Raw genomic sequence first — 27,414 nt, 5'->3', positions numbered from 1 at the left:
GCCGGCACCTGGCCATTGCTTGGTGAGACCCTGCCCCAGAGGATCTGAGCAGGTCAAAGTCACAGTCCCTCAGAAGTGAGGGGTTGGGAAACACAGCCGCATATGAGATAAAACTCAGGAGGGAAATGGGGTGCCTGGGTGGCTCAGTCGGTTAAGCATCTGACTTCAGCTCAGGTCACCATGACTTCAGCTCATGAACCATCATGAGATTGAGCCCTGCATTGGGCTCTGTGCTGACAGCTCAGAGCCTGGAGCCTGCTTCAGATTTTGTGTCTCCCTCTCTCTCTGACCCTCCCATACTCATGCTCTGTCTCTCTCTCTCTCTCTATCAAAAATAAATAAACATTAAAAATTAAAAAAAAAAAACTCAGGAGGGAAGTGCCACCTGGCAACCTGATGGCTAGGTCATGGACAGTGTAAAAGTGGGGAGTAGACAGACTGGAGACAAAGGACAGGTGCGCAATTGCTGACTGGGGAGAACAGAGTTCTGATACTAGAGACTGGGTACCTGGGTGACACCATTTTCACCCTTCCCATGCATGCACATCCACACCTACAAGCACCACAACAATCCACCACAGTAAGCTAAGTAGCACCATCTAGTGGAGAACGGAGCTGTTACACTAAGCCCCACCCAACTGGGCCAACCTTGCTCTTCAGAAACACCACAAGTCTCTCCGCCTGCTTAGTTTACAGACTATAAAGTGCTTCATGATTTGACTTCTAGGGGAAAACGATGTAATTTCAATCATATTTCAGTCTGTTCACTGGTCCATCTATTCAATTTTTTTTCTTTTCTGTTTATTTTCTTTTTCTTGAATACAAAAAGTGAAAATTGTATTTTTATTTTCAATTTTTATTAAAAACAATTTCTTTAATTTTTTGCTCCTATATTTTTTGCATTTTTGTAAATTTTTCAACTTCTATTTTACCTCCTTCATTTCATTTCATTTTATTCTATTTCATTGTATTCATTTTTCCAATTTTCAAGCATTTTCCTTTTTTTTTCTCTTTTCCCTTTTTTCTCTAATCTATCAACCTCCTTTCAACAACCAGACCAAAATACACCTAGGATCTAGCATCATTTATTTGATTTTTGCGTGTGTGTGTGTGTGTGGTTTTTAATTCTTTAATTTTATTTTTTTTACCTTATTAATTCCTTTTCTTCCTTCAAAATGACAAAATGAAGGAATTCACCCCAAAAGAAAGAGCAGGAAGAAACAACAGCCAGGAACTTAATCAGCACAAATACAAGCAAGATGTCTGAACAAGAATTTAGAATCACAATAAGAATACTAGCTGAGGTTGAAAATAGATTAGAATCCCTTTCTGTGGAGATAGAAGAAGTAAAATCTAGTCAGGATGAAATAAAAAATGCTATAATTGAGCTGTAATCTTGAATTGATGCCACAGCAGCAAGGATGGATGAGGCAGAGCAGTGAATCAGCAATACAGAGAACAAACTTATGGAGAATAACGAAGCAGAAAAAAAAGAGGGAGACCAAGGCAAAAGGGCATGATTTAAGAATTAGAGAAATCAGTGACTCATTAAAAAGGAAGAACATCAGAATCACAGGGGTCCCAGAAGATGAAGAGAGAGAAAAGGGGGTAGAAGGGTTATGTAAGCAAATCATAGTGAAAAACTTCCCTAACCTGGGGAAAGACACAGACATCAAAATCCAGGAAGCATGGAGAACTCCCATTAGATTCAACAAAAACCGACCATCAACAAGGTCTATCATAATCAAATTCACAAAATACTCAGGCAAGTATGAAAACAGCAAGGGAAAAAAGTCCTTAACCTACAAAGGAAGACAGACGGGTTTGCAGCAGACCTATCCACAGAAACTTGGCAGACCAGAAAAGAGTGACAGGATATATTCAATGTGCTGAATCACAAAAATATGCACCCAAGAATTTTATCCAGCAAGGCTATCATTCAAAATAGAAAGAGAGATAAAAAGTTTCCCAGACAAACAAAAACTAAAGGAGTTTGTGAGAACTAAACCCGCCCTGCAAGAAGTTTTAAGGGGCACTCTCTGAAGGGAGAAAAGACAGAAAAAAAAAGACCAAAAGCAATAAAGACTGGAAAGGACCAGAGAATACCACCAGAAACTCCAACTCTACAAGCAACATAATGGCAAAAAATGCATATCTTTTAGTACTCACTCTAAACGTCAATGGACTCAATGCTCCAATCAAAAGATACAGGGAAACAGAATGAATAAGAAAACAAGATCCATCTATATGCTGTTTATAAGAGACCAACTTTAGACCTAAAGACACCTTCAGATTGAAAGTAAGCAGATGGAGAACCATCTATCGTGCTAATGGCCATCAAAAGAAAGCTGGAGTAGCTATACTTATATCAGACAATCTAGACTTTAAAATAAAGACTGTAACAAGAGATGAAGAGGGACATTATATCATAATTAAGGGGTCTATCCACCAAGAAGACCTAACAATTGTAAATATTTATAGTCCAAATATGAAAGCACCCAAATATATAAATCAATTAATCACAAACATAAAGAAACTTATTGATAACAATACCATAATAGTAGGGTACTTCAACACTCCACTTACAGCAATGGACAGATCATCTAAGCACAAAATCAACAATGAAACAATGGCTGTGAATGACACACTGGACCACATGGACTTAACAGATATATTCAGAAGATTTCATCCTAAGCAATGGAATATGTATTCTTCTCCAGTGCACATGGAACGTTCTCCAGAATCGATCACATACTGGGACACAAATCAGCCCTCAACAAGTACAAAAAGATCAAGATCATACCATGCATATTTTCAGACCACAGCACTATGAAACTCGAAATCAATCACAAGAAAAAATTTGGAAAGATAACAAATACTTGGAGACTAAAGAACATCCTACTAAAGAATGAATGGGCTAACCAAGAAGTTAAAGAGGAAATTAAAAAGTACATGAAAGCCAATGAAAATGATAACACCACAGCCCCAAACCTCTGGGATGCAGCAAAGGCAGTCATAAGAGGAAAGTATATAGCAATCCAGGCCTTCCTAAAGAAGGCAGAAAGATCTCAACTACACAAGCTAACCTTATGCCTTAAGGAGCTGGAAAAAGAACAGCAAATAAAACCCAAAACCAGCGGAAGACAGGAAGCTGGTTATTTGAAGAATTAACAAAATTAATAAACCCCTAGCCAGTTTGATCAAAAAGAAAAAGGAAAGGACCCAAATAAATAAAATCAAGAATGAAAGAGATCAAAACTAACACAGCAGAAATAAAAATAATAAGAAAATATTATGAGCAATTATATGCTAATAAAATGGGCAATATGGAAGAAATGGACAAATTTCTAGAAACATATACACTACCAAAACTGAAACAGGAAGAAATAGAAAATTTTGAACAGATTCATAACCAGTAAAGAGACTCTTAAATATGGAAAACAAACAGAAGGTTACTGGAGGGGTTGTGGGAGAGGGCATGGGCTACATGGGTAAGGGGCATTAAGGAATCTACTCCTGAAATTATTGTTGCAGTATATGCTAACTAACTTGGATGTAAATTTAAAAAATAAATTAAAAATAAACAAATAAGTATAAGTAAAATAAAAAACAATTATTGTTTTGATTAGGATTATAATAATGCTTGAATTAACTTTAAGATAATTAACATCTTTTTAATATCAAGTTTTTTGATAAAAGAACATGTTCAATTATAAATTTTTCAATAAAAATTTATATTTAAATTTTTTTCACGTCTGATTTACACAGTCATGATGTTTATTCCATACTATATTTGCTCATCTAATATCAATTGTAAATGGAATTGTATTTTCCATTATGTCTTCTAACTGCTTGTGGTTTTCATATTTTAAAGATATTGATTTTTGTTTATTAATATATGCTAATATTCTATTAGATTATAAAATATTAGGAGCACATATCACCATTAGGTGATAGTTTCACCTATTATTTCCAGTTGTAACATTTTGCTTTTTTTTTCTTCCCTCTAATTGCATTGGTTAATAGCTCAAGTGCAAGGTTAAAATAGCAATGATGTTAGTGGATATGTTTATCATTTGGTCATAGTATATTTTTTAATGTGATCTGCTAATATTTCATGTGGGACTTTTATATGGACATTAATAACTGAGTTAACATGTAGTCTTTAAAAAAGAGAGAGAGAGAGAATGCCATTTCTACCCTAACAGTAACAGGCCAGATAACCAATGAAATCATAGTTTATTAAAAATTCATCAGAGAGATAAATATGGGGGGAAATATATAATGAATTAATAAAATCCAGAAACTTATAAACCTCTCTCTGGAGTGAAGAGACCCAACGGTTTTCTTTCATCCTAAGTGAAGGAATGGAAAAGGAGAAACCTGCAGAGAAATAGGTAAAAAGAAAACTGCTGAACTTTTAAAACAATTTTGATTTTGTAGACCAAGTGTGGTAGTTTAGAATCCTTGATAGTTTAGAATCCTTAGGACAGAGTATGCCCACCTTCAATACTTCCTCATGGGCCTTCACAGAGTGATCATGAGAAATACTGGGGCTAGGTTAGGAATGCTGAAAGAAACCTTCAAGCACTAGGGTTTTATGATGATTGATACAAGGCAGCAGGCACCTAATTTTAGTGGAAGGGCAGGAATGCTGAGAAAGATCTGCTCCTCTAAGGTACAGTGTGAAGGACCTCATGAACTCTGAGGACAGGAAAGGAGAAGGGAGACAAGTTCTATGAGTTCTCAGGGCCTAACACTGAGTTAGAGACAGTGATAACTTATGACTGGGAGAGGGGCAAGAAAGATGAAAGGGATTCTCCTCTGAGGTGTAATCATAGGCAGTTTCTTGCAGTCTTGAGGCAGCAGAGGAGGAATGAACTGAACTCTTTAGGTACTTGGGATTCCCAGTGAGTACCAAGCAATGACTGATTTTGGATGGGGGCAGAGGCAAGAATGTTGAAGAACATCCCTCTGAGATGCAGACAACCAGGACCTGAGGAAGGCTGAAGGCAAAGCAGGAGAATGGAAACAGATCCTCTAGACACACGTCTGGTAAAAAGAAAATTCTGATCCCTTGAACAAATTATTATTGAAGTCTGTGGTGAAATAAATCCAACTAAAGAAATAGCCAAGCCAAGATTCAATTCAATTACAGATGAGATTGACTCATCTCCCCACAACTTACCTGCTCTTTTTAGTGGACTGACAAAAGGAATGTGCCCTTTTCTGGGTATAACTATTATTTTCCTCAGCTTCTGTATCAAACCATCAATCACACACACACAAAAGTGACTTGTTCTAAAGGGAGAAAACAGTCAATTAAAACCTTATCCAACAATGGTCCAATACTAGAATTATCAGAGGGATTTTAAAATAACAATAATAAATATATTAAGAAATTTCAGGGGCGCCTGGGTGGCGCAGTCGGTTAAGCGTCCGACTTCAGCCAGGTCACCATCTCGCGGTCTGTGAGTTCGAGCCCCGCGTCGGGCTCTGGGCTGATGGCTCGGAGCCTGGAGCCTGTTTCCGATTCTGTGTCTCCCTCTCTCTCTGCCCCTCCCCCGTTCATGCTCTGTTTCTCTCTGTCCCACAAATAAATAAACATTGAAAAAAAAATTAAAAAAAAAAAAAAGAAATTTCATGTACAAGGTGGGTAATGTGTGAACAGATGGGGAATTATAGCATAAAAATGAAAACTATAAAAAGGAGCCAGATGATAATCCTAAAAATGAAAAAAAAAAGATGAATTATTTTGATGGGCTTATTAGCATACTGAACACATCACATGAATCAGTGAATTACAAGATAATTGAAATTATCCAAATTAAAAAAGAAAGAGAAAACATTTTTTAAAAAGGGGAATCAGAAACTCCGGTAACTGTGAAACACTATCATATAGGCTATCATTTGCATACCTGGAGTCCCAGAACAAAAACAACAACAGAGAAAAAGAAATATCCTAAGTAATGAGTGAGAATTTTCCAAAATTGATGGAAGACATCAACTTAAGAAGTTCAGAGAAATCCTAGAAGAGTAAATACAAAGAAAACCACAACTGGGCATATCATAATCATATGGCTGAAACCTAAAGGATAAAGATAAAATCTTGATATCAGAGGAAGGAAAGAAATATTACATACAATGAACAATGATGAGAATGATGCCTACCCTGTTATCAGGAAAAAAAAATGAAAGGGGTGAGCAATGTAATGGTATCTTAAAGTTCTTGGAGAAAAAAGAAAAACTGTTTACTTAGAATTCTATACCCTGTAAAAATGTCCTTTAAAAATGAAGTCAATGTGGATCCTGAGAAACTTAACAGAAGACCATGGGGAAGGGGAAGGAAAAAAAAGTTAGAAAAGTTAGAGAGGGAGAGAGCCAAACCATAAGAGACTCTTAAAAACTGAGAATAAACTGAGAGTTGATTGGGGGGAGGGGAGGGAGGGGAGGGTGGGTGATGGGCATTGAGGAGGGCACCTGTTGGCATGAGCACTGGGTGTTGTATGGAAACCAATTTGACAATAAATTTCATATTAAAAATAAATAAATAAAATAAAATAAAAATGAAGTGAAAAAATACACTTTTCCAATGAAGACATCCAGATGACCAATCAACACATGAAAAAATGCTCAACATCACTCATCATCAGGGAAACACAAATCAAAACCACAATGAGATACCATCTCACACCAGTTAAAATGGCTAACTTTAACAACTCAGGCAACAACAGATGTTGGCAAGGATGCAGAGAAAGAGGATCTCTTTTGCACTGCTGGTGGGAATGCAAACTGGTGCATCCACTCTGGAAAACAGTATGGAAGTTCCTCAAAAAATTAAAAATAGAACTACCCTACAACCCAGCAATTGCACTACTAGGTATTTATCTAAGGGATACAGGTGTGCTGTTTGGAAGAGGCACATGCACCCCAATGTTTATAGCCATGCTATCGACAATAGCCAAACTATGGAAAGAGCCCACATGGCCATCAATGCATGAATGGATAGAGATGTGTTATATATACACAATGGAGTATTACTTGGCAATCAAAAAGAATGAAATCTTGCCATTTGCAACAACATGGATGGAACTTGAGGGTAATATGCTAAGCAAAATTAGATAAAGACAAATATACCTTCACTCATATGAAGAACTTAAGATACAAAACAGATGAACATAAGGGAAGGGAAGCAAAAATAATATAAAAACAGGGAGGGGCACAAAAACATAAGAGGCTCTTAAATATAAAGAACAAAGAAAGGGTTGCTGGAGGGTTGTGGGAGGGGGATGGGATAAATGGGTAAGGGGCATTAAGAAATTACCTGAAATCATTGTTGCACTATATGCTAACTTGGATGTAAATTTTAAAATTAATTTAATTAATTAGAATTGAAGTCAAAATAAAGACATTTAGAAGCAGGCAAAAACTGAAAGGATTCATCTTATCTACCATAGACTTGCACTGTAAGAAATATTAAATACTAATGGTCTGTGGAGGAGGGGAGTCAGTAATTTTTTTCTCTTTACTTATTGTATAGATTCAATTGCTGTGTCTTCAAGTTCAGTGATCAGTTCTGCAATATCAAGACTCCCACCTACTATATTTTTCACTTCAAAAAATGTAGTTTTAATCCCTGAAAGTCCAATTTAGGTCTTTTTAACATCTTCTGGCTGTACCTAACGTACACAATATTTACTCCAGTTTCTTGAACGTAGGAAGTATAGTTATAGTAATTGTTTACTGTCTTGGTTTATGAATTCTTTTGTGACACATCTGGATTGATTGAATAGATTATTTTTCACCTCCTTATGGATAATACCTTGCTTCTTTGCATGCTGATAATTCTTGTTGAATCCTAGACATTATGAATTTTATCTTGTTGGATGCAGTATATCTTTGCATTTCTATAAATATTGTTGAGGCTTATTCTGGACTGCTATTAAGCTACTTAGAACCAGTGTGATACATTCAGGTCTTGCTTGTGAGGGTTGTTAGGAGGAACAAAGCAGCATTTAGTTTATGGTTGATTTTGCCACTATTGAGGCAAAACATTTTTGAGAATTCTACCTATCATCCAGAATTATGGGGTTTCCCACAGTGGCTGATGTCTTCTGCAAGTCCTGGGAATTATTCCCTCTAATTCTTTCTTGGTGGTTCTTTCTCCAGCCTCAAGTAGCTTCCTCACCCTCATGCACAGATCAGTGCTCAGCTGAAAACACACAGAGGATTCTGCAGATTCCCAGAGATTTTTCTACCTTTCTCTGCATAACTCTCTCTTCTGTGACACTTTCCCTATGAACTATGGCTTCCTTGACCTCCCCAGATTCCTTGCTTCACCCTCTCAACTCAAGAAGACCACCAGGCTTTCTCTGGGTTCTCTCTTCCTTGTGGCCTGGGAAATCTGCAGCCAATAACCTGGGAAAATTATAGATCTCATCTATTAGTTAAGGGAATCACTACCATTCATTGCCTAATGTTCAATATCTTAAAAACTGTTCTTTCATATATTTTATTATTTGTTGCTTGGACAGGAAAGCAAATCTTGTCGCTCTCAATTTACCCTCCATCTTGGCTAGAAACAGAAATCTTTATATCATGCTTTTAAAAATATTCTAGATCTATGTAGTCTGTATATTATGACTGAAATGCTGTTTTTTCCTGAGACCCAGTAAGTAAAAATCCTTTTCATTCCTGTATGATGTCAAATTTAGAATACAACATGAACTGTGAAGGAAGCAAAACCATCCATAAGTGGGAGCACACACACACAAAAAGAAGGTCATATGAAAGGACATTGACTGTATGATATTCACCCTTATTTGCCTACATCCTTGTCCATTTTCATATTCTTCTCTGACATGACTTACTTTTAGGACCAGATGTTCCTGTATTCCCTGTGATTACTTTCTACTCTGATGAGGGAGAGTAGCATGAGATGTCTAAAAACGCTTTTATATACCAAACATGTATCAAATTTGCAAACTTTCTTTCATCTAGGTAAGGCAGCCTTGCCTACTTTCTCTAAAATTTCTCTACAAGTGAAGAAACAGAAACATATGCAACACATATAATTATCTATCAATTTCATACTAAATTAATGTCTATACTTTAGCCTTCAGCTGGAAATGTAATTTAAGAATTTAATTAACTGAAATTAATCTTTGATGTCCCTCTTTTGGACATCCTTCACTTCAGATGAACAGATTGGACATAATCAATGATTATGAAGTGATTAATATATAAAATAACATTCTGTCTTCCTAGTTACACTGAAAAGAGGCAACATGAGTAGCTTATAAATCCTTCTATTATTTGCAGTATAGAGAATAGGCCACCAGCTGGTGTTCAAATAACTAAATTGTTTTACTGAAAATTCAGAATAGAGGGATTGGCTAGAGGTGAATGTTGAATTATGATTATATGATTCAGTGCTATGTTCAGAGGTTGTTGCTTTGAGAAGAGTGGTTATAAAGCTCCAATGACTAAACATCTTAATTTAAAACTCATATTACATGTTTCATGCCAATGAAATAAAAAGGAAAATTCATGACATCTCTGATAAAATATTTTTCTATTGCTTCCATTTCACATAATAAAAAATATACTAACAGCATTCATGAAGTATTTACTCTTCAAAAAAATTTTTTTAAACAAGTAAAATTATTTATTTAAAGTACACTTCTCTTAAAAAATGTTTTTTAACTGAATATTGAGTTTTTTATGTTTCTTTTTATTTTATTTTTGAGAGAAAGAGAGAGACAGAGTGTGAGCAGGTGGTGGGGTGGGGGGCAGGGGTGGGCAGAGAGAGAGGGAGACACAGAATCCAAAGCAGGCTGCAGGCTCTGAGCTGTAAGAGATCATGACTCGAGCTGAAGTCAGCCACTTAACCAACTGAGCCACTCAGCACCCCTTAAAATGTTTCTTTAAGCACATTAAAAAGTGCTCTTTATCCCTCCTCTGTAAAATAATTCAATTTTAGAAGAAGTAAATCTAAAAGATTATTCCTCTTTACACACTTATTTTTCTCTTAGGAAAAAAGTCCAGTACAGGTATAAAACTGACTTTAATCGTTATCAAGCCTATTTGCCCCTGTTGGCAACATGAATGGTGACATGTTGACAAATACGCATTTTGAAAAGTTGAAGAATTTAAAATCAGGAGGTTTCACTTACAGGTGACCAATTATGTACTATTAGCTGACAAAGACAAAGTCTGCTATAGGATAGTTGTCCTCTATTTAAATGTATATAATCATGGCTTTTTCATTTAAGATTATGTGAATTTTTAAAATATAATGAAAAGATCCAATCCCCCAACCTCAATAATCTCTTATTTTTAAGTATTTACTTAAAATATAAACTATTTGGTGCCTGATTTTAAAAATAAACAAAATATAAAGGCTAGCCCAGAGACAATGTGGCCCTACTTGAGAACCAGCTGGCAGCTCTGAGCATTATTAAAAGCTCCAACGGTCTTGGTGGCCTTTTAAGAAGAAGTCTCATATACTGAACACTAGGTATTCTTTAATTTAAATAAACATCAATATTTAGTTCTGAAATTTGAGGACACAGTTCACAAAATAAAATCACAGTAGTGTTTTCTTCTGTTACAGTGACACAGTATATCAATTCCTCCATATTAAGCCTACCTTTCCAGATAAGTAGAAATTACATTTGCAAAATCCAGAATGAAATTACCAGAAAATGTAAAACTCTTATTTGAAAAATATTTCATAATATCACATCTAAGTTGCACAGAAGACCCCAGTGATCACTAGGAAATCTACCACAGTCCAGTTTTTCCAACCCAAGGAAGTCCAAACTTTGGGTAACAATAGGACCACTTTCTGCTGCTATTCTGAAACATATTTGATTAAAATGAAGCTTACAAGTAGCAGACATTCCAAGATTAGAGTTTATTTGTGTATCCCATGCATACTGGCAATGCCTAGATTTGTCAAAAACTCCCAGACAAATTATTTTTGGGTAAAGCACCCATTTGGTAACTTGGTGATCCTTAAATTTGTATCCACTGCAAATATAACTATAGCTGACTCTGGAGTTTCTTGAATTTTCTTTAAAATCATTTTTAACTGATTCATTTGTTCCTTGGCATGCTCTTTGGTGCTTTCCACATGAGAAGTCATAAGGCAAAGTTCATTTCCCAACACAGTTGCATACACACACAAAACGTTTTTCATCATTTTTGTATTTGGAAAAGGGATATCTTGGATTTTAAATTTCACTCTCGATTTCTTCAACATTATAGCTGTGAAATATCCTTCTTCGTGACCCATAATAATCACATCACTACTTGCTCTCTTCTTTAGGTAGCTACAATATGGGGGAATAACCTCCTGTACAAATATCAAATATTATAAATATTTGAAAATCAAATATTTCAAACATTTGTAAAAATCAAATGCATAATACCTTCAGATGTGCTGGTTTTAGAACTAATGGAATCAGTTGTTTCTTTATTCATTAGGTCAACACAGGACTTTGACTTGGCTGGGGTCTGAGTGTGGCTTTCCAAAGCGCCCTCCTCCACAGGAGCTCAAAGTACAAGTTCAGCGCTCTCTCCATCTCCCAGTCATTCTCCACCAGATAGCACTGAGCCACGGTGGTGTCACAGCTCATGACCGAGGCAAACTCCACACAGAGAGGTTCACACGTATAAGTCCACACAAAGAGGTCCACACATAGAAGCCACTTCTTTGCCTCGGCCTCACCTTCTGCCTCATCTGCCTTCAGAGTGGCCTCCAAACCATTGGGCCCCTCCATTTACTTGCTGTGGGCAGACCCCTCTTCAAAATATTTTTACATTAACCATTTTTGAAGAAGAATGGCACATTTTAAATATCCCCTTAAATAGTTTTTTTTTTTTTTTTTTTTTTTTTTTTAAGTCAGACAGTATAATATCGTCTCTGTCAACTGTTTGGGTCTTTTAAAGCAAAATCAAGTTCCAAAATGAGATTATTTAGATAAATTCAGGCAATCCTTTCCTCTGTAGCATTTGAAGACAAAAAAAAAAAAAAAAAAAAAAAACCCTTGTAGAAACTGAATAATCTTTGACTTCTATATTAAAGAAATTGATTGAATGTTGTACCTCTGAAATTCTTCACATCACTCACTTTTTAACCATATTCTCTCTTTGACCTCTGCATTTGGGAGGACAGTCTGGCCTGCTGGTAGTGTCAGATTAGGATTTCAGAGCCTTTGATCTGGAATGCTAGTTTTCTAGTTCAGAGTTTTCAACTTCCATTCAGCTTTGACACATGAAGGATGATGTTCCCATGCATAACACAAGGCATTTTCTTCTCTTCACCTTTCTCTTAATACTGGAGGGCAAGTGCAATAAAGTGACTTTATGATGGAATTAAACTTGAATCTTATGAAATTTATTTTAAAGTAAATCATCACCACAGTAGCAAATAACTTGATGTATAGTAGTCTCCAAGTAGTCTACTAGGCAGACTCTCCCAGAGGTACCAGAATAGAAGGGCTCACAGACCAAATTAAGATAACTGAATCATACAGTTAGATGAATCAACTGAAAACACACAGCAAGAAGCAAGAGGAGAGGGGGCAAACTGGCAGAGTAAGAGGACCCTAAGCTCACCTCATCCCACAAATACAACTAGATAACACTCACCTCAGTGTAATAACCCAGAAAACACCCTGAACACTGGCAGAACAAACTCCACAACTAAAGGCAGAGAAGAAGCCACATCAAAGATGGTAAGAAGGGCAGATACATGGTGGGGAGTGAAACTGTGGTCATCCACACAGTGGGAGGAGGCAGTTGTGGATGTACAGACAAGCAAGAAAAAGACTATCAAACCAAGGAGCTCACATGACGAAGAGGAATCCCTATAACATTTGGTTTTACAAAACTACATGCCATGTATGCCAGATTTCTAGAGTTCTAACAACCAGTGAGACTTAAGGCCTGAAATTTTAAATATCAGAGGGTGCAGCTCTGGAGAGTCCAGAGGGTGATAGAAAGCTGAGGTCCTGCCCTTAGCATAACAAACAGCCTGTAGAATTACAGCACAGAAGCAACAGGTTGAAAAACACTGGGGGCAAACAAGAGGGGAAGTTATTTACATATCTCAGAGAATGTTCCAGAGGGGCAGAGTTCATGGAGGGACTTCTACAGGAACAAAGAAGCTGTCAGGTGACATCTCCCTCTCCATCCCCTTGCATAAACACATGAGGACCTGCAGGAATCAGCACAATGCCCACATTCACTACCTAAATGGCTTATGCCAAGCCCTGCCCCCCACCCAGCACTTTGGCAGATCCCAGTAACCCTTGCCTCCCTCAGTCCAGTCTCTGTGGGTATCCTCCCCCAGAAGACCAGTGCAAACCTTGCCAACACCTCCTCTCCTCACCCTATTTTCTAGACCCTCAGTCCCAGTGGCAGGGGTGGTAGTAGTGGGCCCTGTGGAAGCCCAAGGTGCACCTTGTTAAAATTGTGCACCCCACCCTGGCTGGGGACTATAGCAGGCAAAGAGAGCCTCTGAAGACAACTGGACTGAAATAAAAAGTGGCCAGGACACAACAGCTGAGTGCACACAACATGCATAGATTTAGCTAAAGTGCCAGTTTATACTGAAGAGGGGTCATTGTACTGCAGGGCACTACAGAACCTCTTCTTCATAAGGCCTTTACATTTAAGACCAGGAAATGTAGCTGAACTCCCTAACACAGAGAAACAGACACAGAGAATTAGACAAAATGAGAAAACATAGGAATGTATCCCAAATGAAAGAACAAGACAAAACCACAGCAAAAGACCTAAGCAAAATGGATATAAGTAATATGCCTGATGGAGAACTTAAGGTAATGATTATGAAGATATTCACTGAACTTAAGAAAAAAAGTGGAGATATCAGTGAGAACTTTAACAAAGAAAAAACATAAAAAAGAACCAATCAGAAATGTAGAACATAATGAATGAAATTAAAAATACACCAGATGATTTGGGTAGTAGATATTTTAATAATATTTGTTCTTCCAATCCATGAACATGGAATGTCTTTCCAATCTTTCCAATTCTTTGTGTGACCTTCAATATGTTTCATCAGTGTTTCATCAGTTTTCAGACTAAGTCTTTCACCTCTTTGGTTAGGTTTATTCTAAGCATCTTATTGTTTTTGGTGCAATTGTAAATGGGACAAATTTAAAGCAATTTCTATCAAACTACCAACAGCATTTTTCACAGAGCTAGAACAAATAATCCCACAATTTTCATGGAACCACAAAAGACCCACATAGCCAAAGCAATCTTGAAAATGAAAAGCAAAGCTGGAGGCATCATAATTCCAGAATTCAAGTAATAATACAAAGCTGTAGTGATCAAAACAGTATGGTACTAGCACAGAAAATAGGCACATAGATCAATGTAACAGAATAGAAAACCCAGAAATGAACCCACAACTATATGGTCAATTAATCTTTGACAAAGTAGGAAAGAATATCCAATGAAAAAAGACAGTCTCTTCAACAAATGGTGCTGGGGAAACTGGACAACAACAAGCAAAGGAATGAAACCAGATCACTTTCTTACACCAAACACAAAAATAAAATCAAAATGAATTAAAGACATAAATGTGAGACCTGAAACCAAAAAAAATCCTAGAAAGAACACAGGTAGTAATGTCCTTGACATCAGCCACAAACACTTTTCTAGATACGTCTCCTGAGACAAGAGAAACAAAAGTAAAAACAGGCTATCAGGATATCATCAAAATAAAAACCTTCTGCACTGCAAAGGAAACAATCAACAAAGTAAAAGACAAGCTACAGAGTGGGAGAAGATAGCTTCAAATGACATAACTTCTAAAAGGTTAATATCCAAAATATATAAAGAACTTATACAACTCAACACCAAAAAAAAAAAAAAAAAAAAAAAGAACCCAATAATACAATTAAAAAATGGGCAGAGAACATGAATAGACATTTATCCAAAGAAGACATACAGATGTCCAACAGACACATGAACAGATGCTCAACAGTATCAGGGAAATACAAATCAAAACTACAATGAGATATCACCTAACACCTCTCAGAATGGCTATAATAAAAACACAATAAGCAACAAATGTTGGTACTGATGTGAAGAAAGGGGAACTCTCGTGCACTGTTGGTGGAAATGCAAACTGGTGCAGCCATTCTGGAAAACAGTATGGAGTTTCCCCAAAAATTTAAAAATAGAACTACCCTACAACCCAGCAATTGCACTACTAGTTATTTACCCAAAGGACACAAAAGTACTAATTCAAAAGGATACGTGCACCCCAATGTTTATAGCACATTATCTGCAATAGTCAAATTATCAAAATAGCCCAAGGGACTACTGACTGATGAATGGATAATGAAGATGTAGAATGTACAAACAATGGAATATCATTAAGCCATAAAAAGAATGAAATCTTGCCATTTGCAATGACATGAATGGAGCTAGAGAGTATTATGCTAAGCAAAATAAGCCAAAGAAAGATACATACCATATGATTTCACTCATATGTGGAATTTAAGAAACAAAACAAAGGAGCAAATGGGAAAAAAAGATATGGAGAGGCAAACCAAGAAACAAACTCTTAACTACAGGGCACAAACTGATGGTTGCCAGAGGGAAGGTAGGTAAGAGGATGGGTTACATATATAGATGGGGATTAAGGAGAGCATTTGTGATGAGCATTGGGTATTGTATGGAAGTGCTGAATCACTATATTGTATACCTGAAATTAACATTACACTGTATGTTAACTGGAATTTAAATAAAAACTTAAAAAACACACTAGATGTTATGAATAAATAGCAGGCTAGATGAAGCAGAGGAATAAATTAGTAACTTGGGAGGGCAGAGTAATGGAAAGTAAGCTAAGCAAGTGAGAGAAAAACAAATTATGCAAAATGAGAATAGGTTTAGGAAACTCAGCAACACCATCAAGAGTAATAACATTCTATAGGGATCCCAGAAGAAGAAAAAAAGAGAAAAGGGGGCAGAATATTAATTTGAAGACATAATTGCTGAAATCTTCCAAAATTTGGAAAAGGAAACAGATATCCAGACCCAGGAAGCATAGAAAGCCCCAAACAAAATCAACCCAAGGAGCCCTACACCAAGACACATAGTAATATAAATGGAAAAAGTAGTGATAAAGAGACAATTTCAAAAGCATCAAGAGAAAAGGAGACAGTTATATACAAGAAAAAATCCTAAGGCTCTTGGCTGACTTTTCAACAGAGACTTTGAAGGTAAGAAGGGAGTGGCAGGATATTTTCAAACTGCTGAAAGGAAAAAATACGCAGCCAAGAATACTCTGCCCAGCAAGGCTATCATTCAGAATAGAAGAAGAGATAAAGAGTTTCTCACACAAACAACAGCTAAAGAAGTTCAGACCACTAAACCAGCCATATAAGAAATGTTAAAGGAGATTCTTTGAGTGGAAAGGAAAGACCATTAGTAAGAGTAAGAAAAGTAGGAAACGCAAAAGCATTAAAAAAAGCGTATCTTTACAAATCATTCAAGAGACTCACAAAATGAAAGGATGTAAGTATGACACCATATACCAAAAACGTTCGGGATGGGCAGTAAAGAATGGGTTCACACTTAAGTGACCATCAACTTAATACAGACTGCTATATGCAGAAGATGTCATACACAAACCTAATGGTAACACAAATCAAAAACCAGTAATTGCAACTCTAAACAAAAGGAATCTAAGTATATCAGTAAAAAAAGCCAGCAAACCATGAGTAAGTTAGCAAGAAAAAAGGTAATCAGAGAAGAACTACAAAAACAACCACAAAACAAGTAAAAAACATGGCAATAAATACATATTTACCAATTATTACTCTGAATGTAAGTGAACTAGACACTCCAATCAAAAGACACAAGGTGACAGAATGGATTTAAAAAAAAAAGACCCATCTATATGCTGCCTATAAGAGACTCATTTCAGACCTAAAGACACATGCAGATTGAAAGTGAGAGAATGAAGAAACATTCATCACACCAATGTATGTCAAAAGAAAGCTGGGGTAGCAATAATTATATGGGACAAAACAGACTTTAAAACAAAGGCTGTAATAAGAGACAAAGAAGGACACTATATAATAATAAAGGGGACAATCTAACAAAGATATAACAATTGTAAATATTTATGTACCAAACATGGGAGTGCCTGAATACAAGAAACAGTTAATAACAAACATAAAAGAACGAATCGATAATAATACAATAATAGTAGGGGACTTTAACACCCCACTTACATCAATGAACAGATCATCCAAACAGAAATTCAATAAGGAAACAGAGGATTTGAATGACATACTAGATTGGATGGATTTAAGAGATATATTCAAAACATTCCATCCTAAAACAGCACAATACACACTCCTTTCAAGTGTACATCAAACATTGGACAGAACAGATCACATATGAGACTACAAAACAAGTCTCAACAAAAACGAAAAAAAACCAAAATCATACTATGCCTCTTTTCTGAACACAATGCTTTAAAAATAGAAACAACCAAAAGAAAAAAAATCTAGATAGATCACAAATACATGGAAGTTAAATAACATGCTATTAAACAATGAATGAGTCAGCCAATAAATCAAAGAATAAATGAAAAATTACATGGAAGCATATGAAAACACAGTGGTCCAAAATCTTTGGGATGCAGCAAAAGTAGTTCTAAAAGCAATACAGACCTATCTCAAGAAGCAAGAAAAATCTCAAATAAACCTAATTTTACACCAAAAGGAGCTAGAAAATGAAGAACAAACAAAACCCAAAACAAGCAGAAAGAAGGAAATACTAAAGATTAGAGCAGAAATAAGTGATATGGAAATTTTAAAAAACAATAGATCAATGAAACTTTGAAAACATCTTTGAAAAGATCAACCAAATAGATAAACCTTTAGCCAGACTAATTTTATTTATTTTTAATTCTTTTAACGTTTATTTATTATTGAGAGACAGAGAGACACAGAATGTAAGCAGGGGAGGGATAGAGAGAGGTAGAATCTGAAGCAGGCTCCAGGCTCCGAGCTGTCAGCACAGAGCCCAACACGGGGCTCGAACTCACAAACTGCAAGAATATGAACTGAGCCAAAGTCGGTCACCCAACCAACTTAACCACCCAGGCGCCCCAGCCAGACTCATTTTAAAAAAGAGAGAGAGAAAAAGAGAGAGGGGACTCAAACAAAATTAAAAATGAAAGAGAAGAAATAAGAACCAAAACCACAGAAATAAAAAGAATTTTAAGAGAATATTATCAAAAATTATATGCCAACAAATTGAACAACCTAGAAGAAATGGATAAATTCCTGGAAACATATAACCTCCCAAATCTGAATCAGGAATATTATAGGAAGAAATAGAAAATTTGAACAGACCAATTATCTGCAATGAAATTAAATCAATAATCAAAAAACTGCCAACAAACAAAATTGCAGGACCAAATGGCTTTACAGGTGAATTCTACCAAACATTGAAAGAAGAGTTGATACCTATTCTTCTCAAGCTATCCCAAAAAAGAGAAGAGAAAGGAAAGCTTCCAAATTCATTCTATGAGGCCAGCATTACCCTGACACCAAAACCAGATAAAGATACCACAAAAAAAAGAGAACTACAGGACAATATCTCTGATGAACATAGATGCAAAAATCCTCAACAAGATACTCACAAACTGAATCCAACAATACATTAAAAAAAATCATTCACCATGATCAAGTGGAATTTAATCTTTGGATGCAAGGGTGGTTCGACTTGCAAATCAATCAACATGATACATCACATCAATAGAAGAAATGATAAAAACTACATGATCATTTCCATAGATACAAAAAAATGATTTGACAAAGTACAACATCCATTCATGATAAAAACTCTCAAGAAAAAGTAGGTTTAGAGGGAACACACCTCACCATAATAAAGGCCTTATATGAAAAACCTGCAGCTAACATCATGCTCAATGGTGAAAAACTGAGAGCTTTTCCCTCAAGATCAGCAACAAGGATATCTATTCTCATCACTTTTATTCAACATAGTACTAGAACTCCTAGCCACAGCAATTAGACAAGAAAATGAAATAAAAGTCATCAAAATTGGTAAGGAAGAAGTAAAACTTTCACTATTTGCAGATGACATGATACTATATATAGAAAACCCTAAAGATTCTACCAAAAAAATGACTAGAACAATAAATGAATTCACTGAGTTTGCAGGATACAAAATCAATGTACAGAAATCTGTTGTGTTCCTATAGACTACAATGAAACAGTAGAAAGAGAAATTAAGAAAACAATCCCATTGACAAATACACAGAAAATAATAAAATATCTAGTAATAAACTTAACCAAATAGGAGAAAAAGATCTGTACTCTGAAAACTATAAAACACTGAAGAATTGTTTTATAATTTCTTAAAACAAGAAAGAAATTGAAGACGACACAAAGAAATGGAAAGACATTCTATGCTCATGGATTGGAAGAACAAATACTGTTAAAATGTCTATTCTACCCAAAGCACTCTACACATTTAACTCAATCCCTATGAAAATACCAACAGCATTTTTCACAGAACGAAAACAAACAATCCCAGAATTTGTGTGGAACCACAAAGGACCCCAAATAGCCAAAGCAATCTTGAAAAACAAAATGGAAGTTATCACAATTCGAGACTTCAAGTTATATTACAAAGCTGTAGTGATCAAAACAGTATGGTACTGGCACAAAAACAGACATATAGATCAATGGATAGAATAGAATAGAATAGAATAGAATAGAATAGAATAGAATAGAATAGAATAGAATAGAATAGAATAGAAAGCAAGAATAAAGAATGTGAAAAAGTCTTTTCAACAAATGGTGTTCTGGAAACTGTTCAGTTACATGCAAAAGAATAAAACTGGACTATTTTCTTACACCATACAAAAAATAAACTTGAAGTGGATTGAGGACCTATATGTGAGACCTGAAACCATAAAAACCATAAAAGGAAGGACAGGCAGTAACTTGAGGCAAGAAAAATAAAAGCAAAAATAAACTACTGGGGCTACATCAAAATAAAAAGCTTCTCTACAGCAAAGGAAACCATCAACAAAAGTTAAAGACAACCTACTGAATTGAGAGAAGATATTTTCAAATGACACATCTCAAAAAGTGTTAGTATCCAAAATATATAAAGAATTTCTACAACTCAACACCAAAGAAAACAAATAATCCAATTAAAATACAGCCAGTCATTTCTCCAAAGAAGACATACAGATGTCCAACAGACACATGAAAAGATGCTCAACATCACTCATCATCGGGGAAATGCAAACCAAAACAACGAGATATCACCTCACACCTCTCAGAATGGCTAAAATCAAAAACACAAGAAATAACAAGTATTGGTGAGGATGTGAGGAAAAAGGAATCCTCAGGCATTGTTTGTGGAAATGCAAACTGGTGGAAAACAGTCACTGTGGAAAATAGTATGGAGGTTCCTCAAAAAATTAAAAATAAAATGACCCTATGATCTACTCCTGGGTATTTACCCAAAGAATACAAAAACACTAATCTGAAGGGATATATGCACCCCCACGTTTACTGCAGCATTATTTATAATAGCCAAACTCTAGAAGCAGCCCAAGTATCCATCGATAGATAATGGATAAAGAAGATATGGTGTGTATGTGTGTGTGTGTGTGTGTATGTATATACATGTACAATGGAATATTAAGCCATAAAAAAAAACAATGAAATCTTGCCATTTACAACAACATGGATGGAACTGGAGAGTATAAATGCTAGCAAAATAAGACAGAGAAAGACAAATACCATATAATTTCACTCATATATGGAATTTAAGAAACAAAACAGCAAACAAAGGGAAAAAAGAGAGAGAGAAACCAAAAACAATCTCTTAATTATAGAGAACTTACAGATGGTTACCAGAGGGGAGGTGGGTGAGAGGATGGGTGAAACAGGTGAAGGGGATTAGGAGCACACTTATCTTGATGAGCACTGAGTAATATATGGAACTGCTGAATCACTATATTGTACACCTGAAACAACAAAACACTGTATGCTAACTACACTGGAATTAAAATTTAAAATGTTTAAATTAAAAAAAAGAAGAGGAAAGAAATGAGGTTGGTTAATACACTTAGAAGAGACTTCAAGCAGGATAAAGGTACCATGCTACCTGAATCCTGTGTTACACAATGTTCCTATGTTCTCTTTGTCTTTCTCACCCCTCCCCCCCCCACCCGCCATTATCTCCCTCCCCCAACCTCTCTTTCTTCCCCTCCCTCCCCTCTCACTTGCTGGCTTGCTACCCCCCTCTCATTCTTTGTTATATCAGCCTTCTCTGCTTACAATACAGTTATAAGGACCAGAGTTAAAGGTGAGAAAAGTGACTCAGCAGATGGAAGGTACCTGGAGCCAGCACTCACTTGCTGATTTAGACATCTAGAAGCAAATATTCCTGGTCAGTAGCAGCCCCAGCAAAGGATATTTGTGGCCAAATTGGATGTCAATAATGGATGGCCAATTTAAGGACATAACTGTCTTGAATATTCCATACCTCATGAATGTCAAGTGCCTATTTGTTCCTTCCATCCCTCCCTATATTTGTTCAGTACACATAAACACTAATTTATTTATGCCTAACATGTCCCACAAGTTACATGCTTTAGTTTTAAGAAAGACTATTCTTAAACAGTGCAGTAAATATAAACACGATTATCAAAATAACTATAATCATTAACACACCAGTGGATTATTCTTGTATTTTAAAAATATTGAGGGGCACCTGGGTGGCTCAGTCGGTTAAGCATCTGACTTCAGTCAGGTTGTGATCTCATGGTTTGTGAGTTCGAGCCCCATGTCCACTGTTAGTACAGAGCCTGCCTGGGATTTTCTGTCTCCCTCTCTCTGACCCTCCCCCACTTGCTCTCTCTCAAAATAAATAAACTTAAAAAAACAAAAATAAAAATGTTAATTGATCACCCATCATGTACTAATGACTGTTTTGGGTGCTGGAGATAAGACAATCACTAAAAGAAAACTAAAATTCTTACCCTTTCAGAGCTTACATTTTAGTGAAGATGCATGTTTAAGGAATACTACATCACATGTGCACGGGTATGGATATCTGCATATGCATTTACACAAGTGTATGTGTGAATACTTTTACATGCAAGCACGTGTGTGTTGCACACACTTAAATTTTTATTAACCCAGTTTGACAAGTACAAAGTGACAAGTCTAGGAAGTATTTGGGTATTGAGGCTAACAATGAATTACATTATACTTTCTCAGTGTGCTGTGTTCCAATGAATATAGAATACATGAGTGAGTACTGGCTCTGTCACTTACTATCTGGGTGTCTACGGACAAATCACTTAATCTTGATGAACCTTGCACCGTGTATATACAGTATCTCTAAAGGCTTAATGAGATAAAATGAGGAACATGGTGGATACACTAGAAAACCATGCACAAATATAAGGGATTCTTCCATAGTATTACCCTGACTTTGTGAAGTAAGTAGTACTGATATTTATTGATATTTAGTGGTGATTTTTTTCCTATGGTCCCAAACTAGTAGGTTTGATTTTTTTTTTTTCTTATACTCTACTCTCTAGGTTTAAATTTATATTTTTCTGTACCCAAATCTTCAGGTTTAATTCTCTGCTCTTTAATAAAGATATGAAAACACATGGAAGTGCAGGTGGTAAAATTACATAAAGAAATGTATCATTTTGCTTCATTAAGTCCCACTTCTGGTTTTCATCAATGGTTGGTAACCACCAAAGTTGCAATGAAAATTACTAAACCTGTGCTCACTCTATCTTCTCAACTTCACTCCTCCATTCCATTTCCCTCACATTCTCCTATAACCTTTCTATTTGAAACCTGTAAGAATGCTGTGCTCCATACTGAAAATTTTTAGCAACCCCAGGATTTACTTGCATCATTGCGTAAAAAGGCATAACCTTTTGGTGCCACATAAATGACAGCAAGCAAAGCAGTACTGTCTTAATTCATTAGCATTCACTTTGCAGCACTAGACTCCTAATTAAGAGCTTCATAAGTATTCATATTTATTCAGGCTATTCTACACTGTATTTGCTATATTTGGTTAGAAACATTTAGACACATTAACTGTTCTTCCAGTCAGAACAAATACTTCCTGTATTTGTGGATAAGCCAATTGATAACTGTCCTTTGTCAAAAGCAAAATACAAAAACATATTCTGTTCCCATTTTCAATTTTCCTTTATTTCCTTACATAAGTCATTGTATTTAGATTAGACAAAGAAAAGTGATTATTCTAAGAGTGAACTTTTGAACTGGTATTGTTAGCTTCTTCCAGTGAGGATAACATCCTCAGGTTATGCTGGTAAATACATTATAGAAAACTATAAACCTGAGAAGTTTGCACCTGTGATAAAGAAAGTGATCAGATGAGGAAGGGTGACTTGAAGCCTCACCACCTGAAAAATGGTTGAAGAGCTGATTGATTATTACTTCAGAAGAAGGATTTTATGGGCCGGGGAACAGCTTTTGTTAGAACATAAGAGAGAAGTTTGATTTACCCTATGTTGTCTCAAAAGACACAACCAGGACCGATATGTAGAAATTAAAAGAAATTTTAGTTCAAAAAAGGAAGACCTGATCAACAATTATATTTATTCAAAAACAACATGATTTGGAATTCCACAGGGCAGTGGGGCCACCACTAGAATATTCACATGTATTCTGAATACCATACAGATCAGAGACAATGAATAAAACCCCTGATCACCCAGTGCACCTGTGTGGCTCAGTCGGAAAGCAACTGGTTCTTGATTTCAGCTCAGTTTGTCATGACCTCACAGTTCGTGGGATTGAGCCCCATTTTGGGCTCCACACTGTCAGTACAGGGCCTTCTTGGGATTCTCTGTCTCCCTCTCTCTGCCCCTCCCCCACTAGCACTCAGGTACTCTCTCTCAAAATAAATAAACCAAAAAAAAAAAAAAAAACAACACCCTCTGATATCCCATGCTTACACCATGACTAAAACAGAATAATACTTCAATTTCAATGTAACTAAGGTAAACATTCAGAAGCCAGAAGAACCACCTCTGGAGTCCCCTGTAGAGCAGCAAGTAGGCACTTGACATGTGGAATACAGACATAATCATCTTCCAAAAGATGAAGCCCCACCTCAAGGCAGAAATGCTGAAAATAAATCTGCTATCTGGATGTTCAGAGTTCTGGTTATGGAGAATTGAAAGGGAGGGCCTTGAAAGTGGATGCAATCAGCTTGGGAGTTGCACCCCTTCTCAAGAAGAGTGGAACAACTTGGAAGTGGGAATGGCCTTGTATTCTCATGGATTTGGGGAATAGGGGAAAGAAGGAAATAAGTAGTAGAAAGTAAAGGTTTTGCAAAAACAAAATAGAAACATCAGAAGGCAGCATTATCCTCTCTCCTTTGGCCACAAAAGAATGTAGTAGACATTAATTTAAGAACCTGCACTTCATCATACCAACAGAAGAGGGGACTCTTGTGCTAACAAATCTAAAAAGTCACCAAACTTAAAACTTGCTGGCCTAGGAAAATGTAAGACATTCCAAAATTAACAGAAAATAGAAGACATCATCCATACTAAAGGTTATTGTAACAGAAAAAAAAAAAAAAAAGAAAATAAAACATTTTAGATGAAAATAATTCCCCAAAACAACCACAAAACAGAAAAAGTGTAACCAAAATATGCCAGTCTAAATTAAATACCCTTAAACAACCATTTTCTGTTAAAAAAAAAAAAACCTCAAAGAACATATTTATTTAAAAGTTCAAAATAAAAATCAACATAAAAACAGGAAGGTGTAAAATGAGAGTTGACTGAACTCAGAAACAAAATTGAAAATAAAGAAAAAATCACCTATAAAGTAAAAGACCAAATTGGAAGACATCACAGGAAATATAGATTAGATTGAGGATGTAATAAGGGACATAAGCAAAAATTAAAACAAATGAAATAAACAAAATAACATAGATAAAAAGGATCAAAAGGATAGAGAAGATGGGAAAGAAATCTAAAGATCATTAATGAAAATAACAGTACCAAGATGACCATAGAAACAAAAACATAAACACAGAACATGTAAAATACATAATATTTAATATATAACATATAATATTAAAAGTATTAAATAAGGAACATTAAAAATATATAGACAACATAGAAAAGAAATACAATAAATATATAACACACAGTAAATATTACTTAAATATATAATAATTAAATCAATAAATAAAAATGAACTAACTCATCTATTAAATAAAAAGCATTTTCAGATTGGCTTATGTAGCAAAACCCAACCGCTAAACAAACCCAAGGGTTAAATAAACAGACCCACTTAACACAAACAGATTCAGAAAAGCTAGACCAGGGGCACCTGGGTGGCTCAGTGAGTTGAGCATCCAACTTTAGCTCAGGTCATGATCTCACGGCTGGTGGGTTTGAGCCCTACATCGGGCTCTGTGCTGACAGCTCAGAGCCTGGAGCCTGCTTTGGATTCTGTGTCTCCCTCTCCCTCTGCCCCTCCCTTGCTCATGCTGTCTCTCTCTGCCTCTTAAAAATGTATAAATGTTAAAAAAAATAATTAAAAAAAAAAAAAGAAAAGCTAGACCAGATAAATCCAAGTGAATAAGAAATCTTGACATTCCACACAGGATACTTTAGGCTTAAAAATATTAAATAAGACAAGAAGCTTACTTCATAATGCTAAAGGATCTAATTCACAGTGAAGAAACAATGGCTATCAATATATATTCACCATATAATGCAATAACTTCCTTAACAACGTATAAATTACAGAAAACACAAGACAAAACTATAATAATAATGGGTTTAATACTTCACTCTCACTGAAAAAAAAAGATCAAAAAAAGAATAAAAAACATTAAAATATAGATAACATTAAATAAAGTTAATAATGTTTAAATAAACATTAAAGATAAAGTGGATCTTACTGACACATGTAAAAAAAGAACATACTTTCTTCTCGATACACATAAAGCATTCAGTAAATTTGACCACCTATAAGCTCACCAAAAACTGTTGTACATTTCATAAAATGAAATTAATATCACATTCTCTGATTATAAAATAACTAGAAATTAATTAAAAACAGAAAACAAAGACTTTTCAATGAAATACCCTTCAATAAAAATGTTTAAACCTTCTATTAAATAATTCTTTAAAAATACAGAAATAAAAATCTAAATTTCTAAATTTCTAAAGAAGCATAATAAAATCTCTACATTAAAGAATCTATGGAATACAATAAAAGCAGTGACAGAAGAAAATGTATAGCCTTAAACACTTAAATCAATAAACGAAAATAATCAAATGAAAGAATGAAAGAATAAAAATAATCAAATTCCCAACAAAGAAAGTTAGAATAAGTACAGTAAAATAAACCTGAAGTATAAGAACAAAAATAACTGCAGATATTAATGAGGTATAAAAAAGGATAACAAAATGCTGCATATATCAAAATACTAGTTCTTGAAAAAATAAGCAATAATACAAAGTATTAACTCTTCAAGGCGGGGGGGGGGTGGGTAGGAGAAAGCATACAAATACAAAATAAGGCATGATAAGGAAAAATTTATCTTGAAACAGGATTTATTTTAAAATCATAAGACAGTAGTTTATATATACCTATGCAAATAAACTGGAAAAAATCTAGATAAAATAAATAATTTCTTAGGAAAAACTGAATCCTATAGAGAAAGATTGAACAAACCAATTTCCATAGAATAAGTAGAGAACATGAGCAAAAAAACTTTACTGTAATAAAGGAATCAGAACCAGATGTTTTCACAGAATAATTCTACCAAAATATCAAAATCACATGTTCTCTCAATACTACCTAAACTGTCTCAGAGAATAGAAAAAAGAAAAATTTTATAATTATTTTTATGAAGCAAGTATAACACTAATACATCAATTTAATAAAGATATTATATATTTTTTAAATTCTTATGAATTCATTTCTAAATATTGAAGCAAAAAACTAATCCTAAACAAATATTAGCAAAAGATATTAACACAATATGGAAATAACACAGTATGAGGCAAGAGAGATTTATCCCAAAATTGTAAGGATGGTTCAATATTTAATTCATTTCACCCTGTAAGTAATTTAAGAAGAATCATATGATTATCACCATAGAAACTAAAAAGGCCTCTGACAAAATTTGACACCTATCCGTCATTTTTAAAAAGCACTTAATAAAATAATATTTTTTGCATATGTTCTTAACATGATTATTAAACATCACTCCCAAAGCCAGTATCTTACATAATGGGAAACTTCTGACAAGAAGCATTCCCACCAGGAT

The 27,414-nt window shown here is 35.2% G+C and overlaps 1 protein-coding gene and 1 pseudogene across 1 annotated transcript in view; both read right to left on the bottom strand.

The window, feature by feature from the left end:
* FBXO4 (F-box protein 4) overlaps positions 1-27,414 on the bottom strand; it is a 54,447-nt gene that overhangs the window by 4,549 nt on the left and 22,484 nt on the right. The window lies entirely within an intron of this gene.
* Positions 10,507-12,340, bottom strand: LOC112861514 (tyrosyl-DNA phosphodiesterase 2 pseudogene; annotated as a pseudogene).

This window comes from Puma concolor, chromosome A1 (assembly GCF_028749965.1).
Source record: "Puma concolor isolate L17-30 chromosome A1, mPumCon1.1.hap2, whole genome shotgun sequence".
Lineage (NCBI taxonomy): Eukaryota > Metazoa > Chordata > Mammalia > Carnivora > Felidae > Puma > Puma concolor.
Note: the sequence above shows the minus strand (reverse complement) of the source record. Positions and strands in the feature narration are given on the sequence as shown.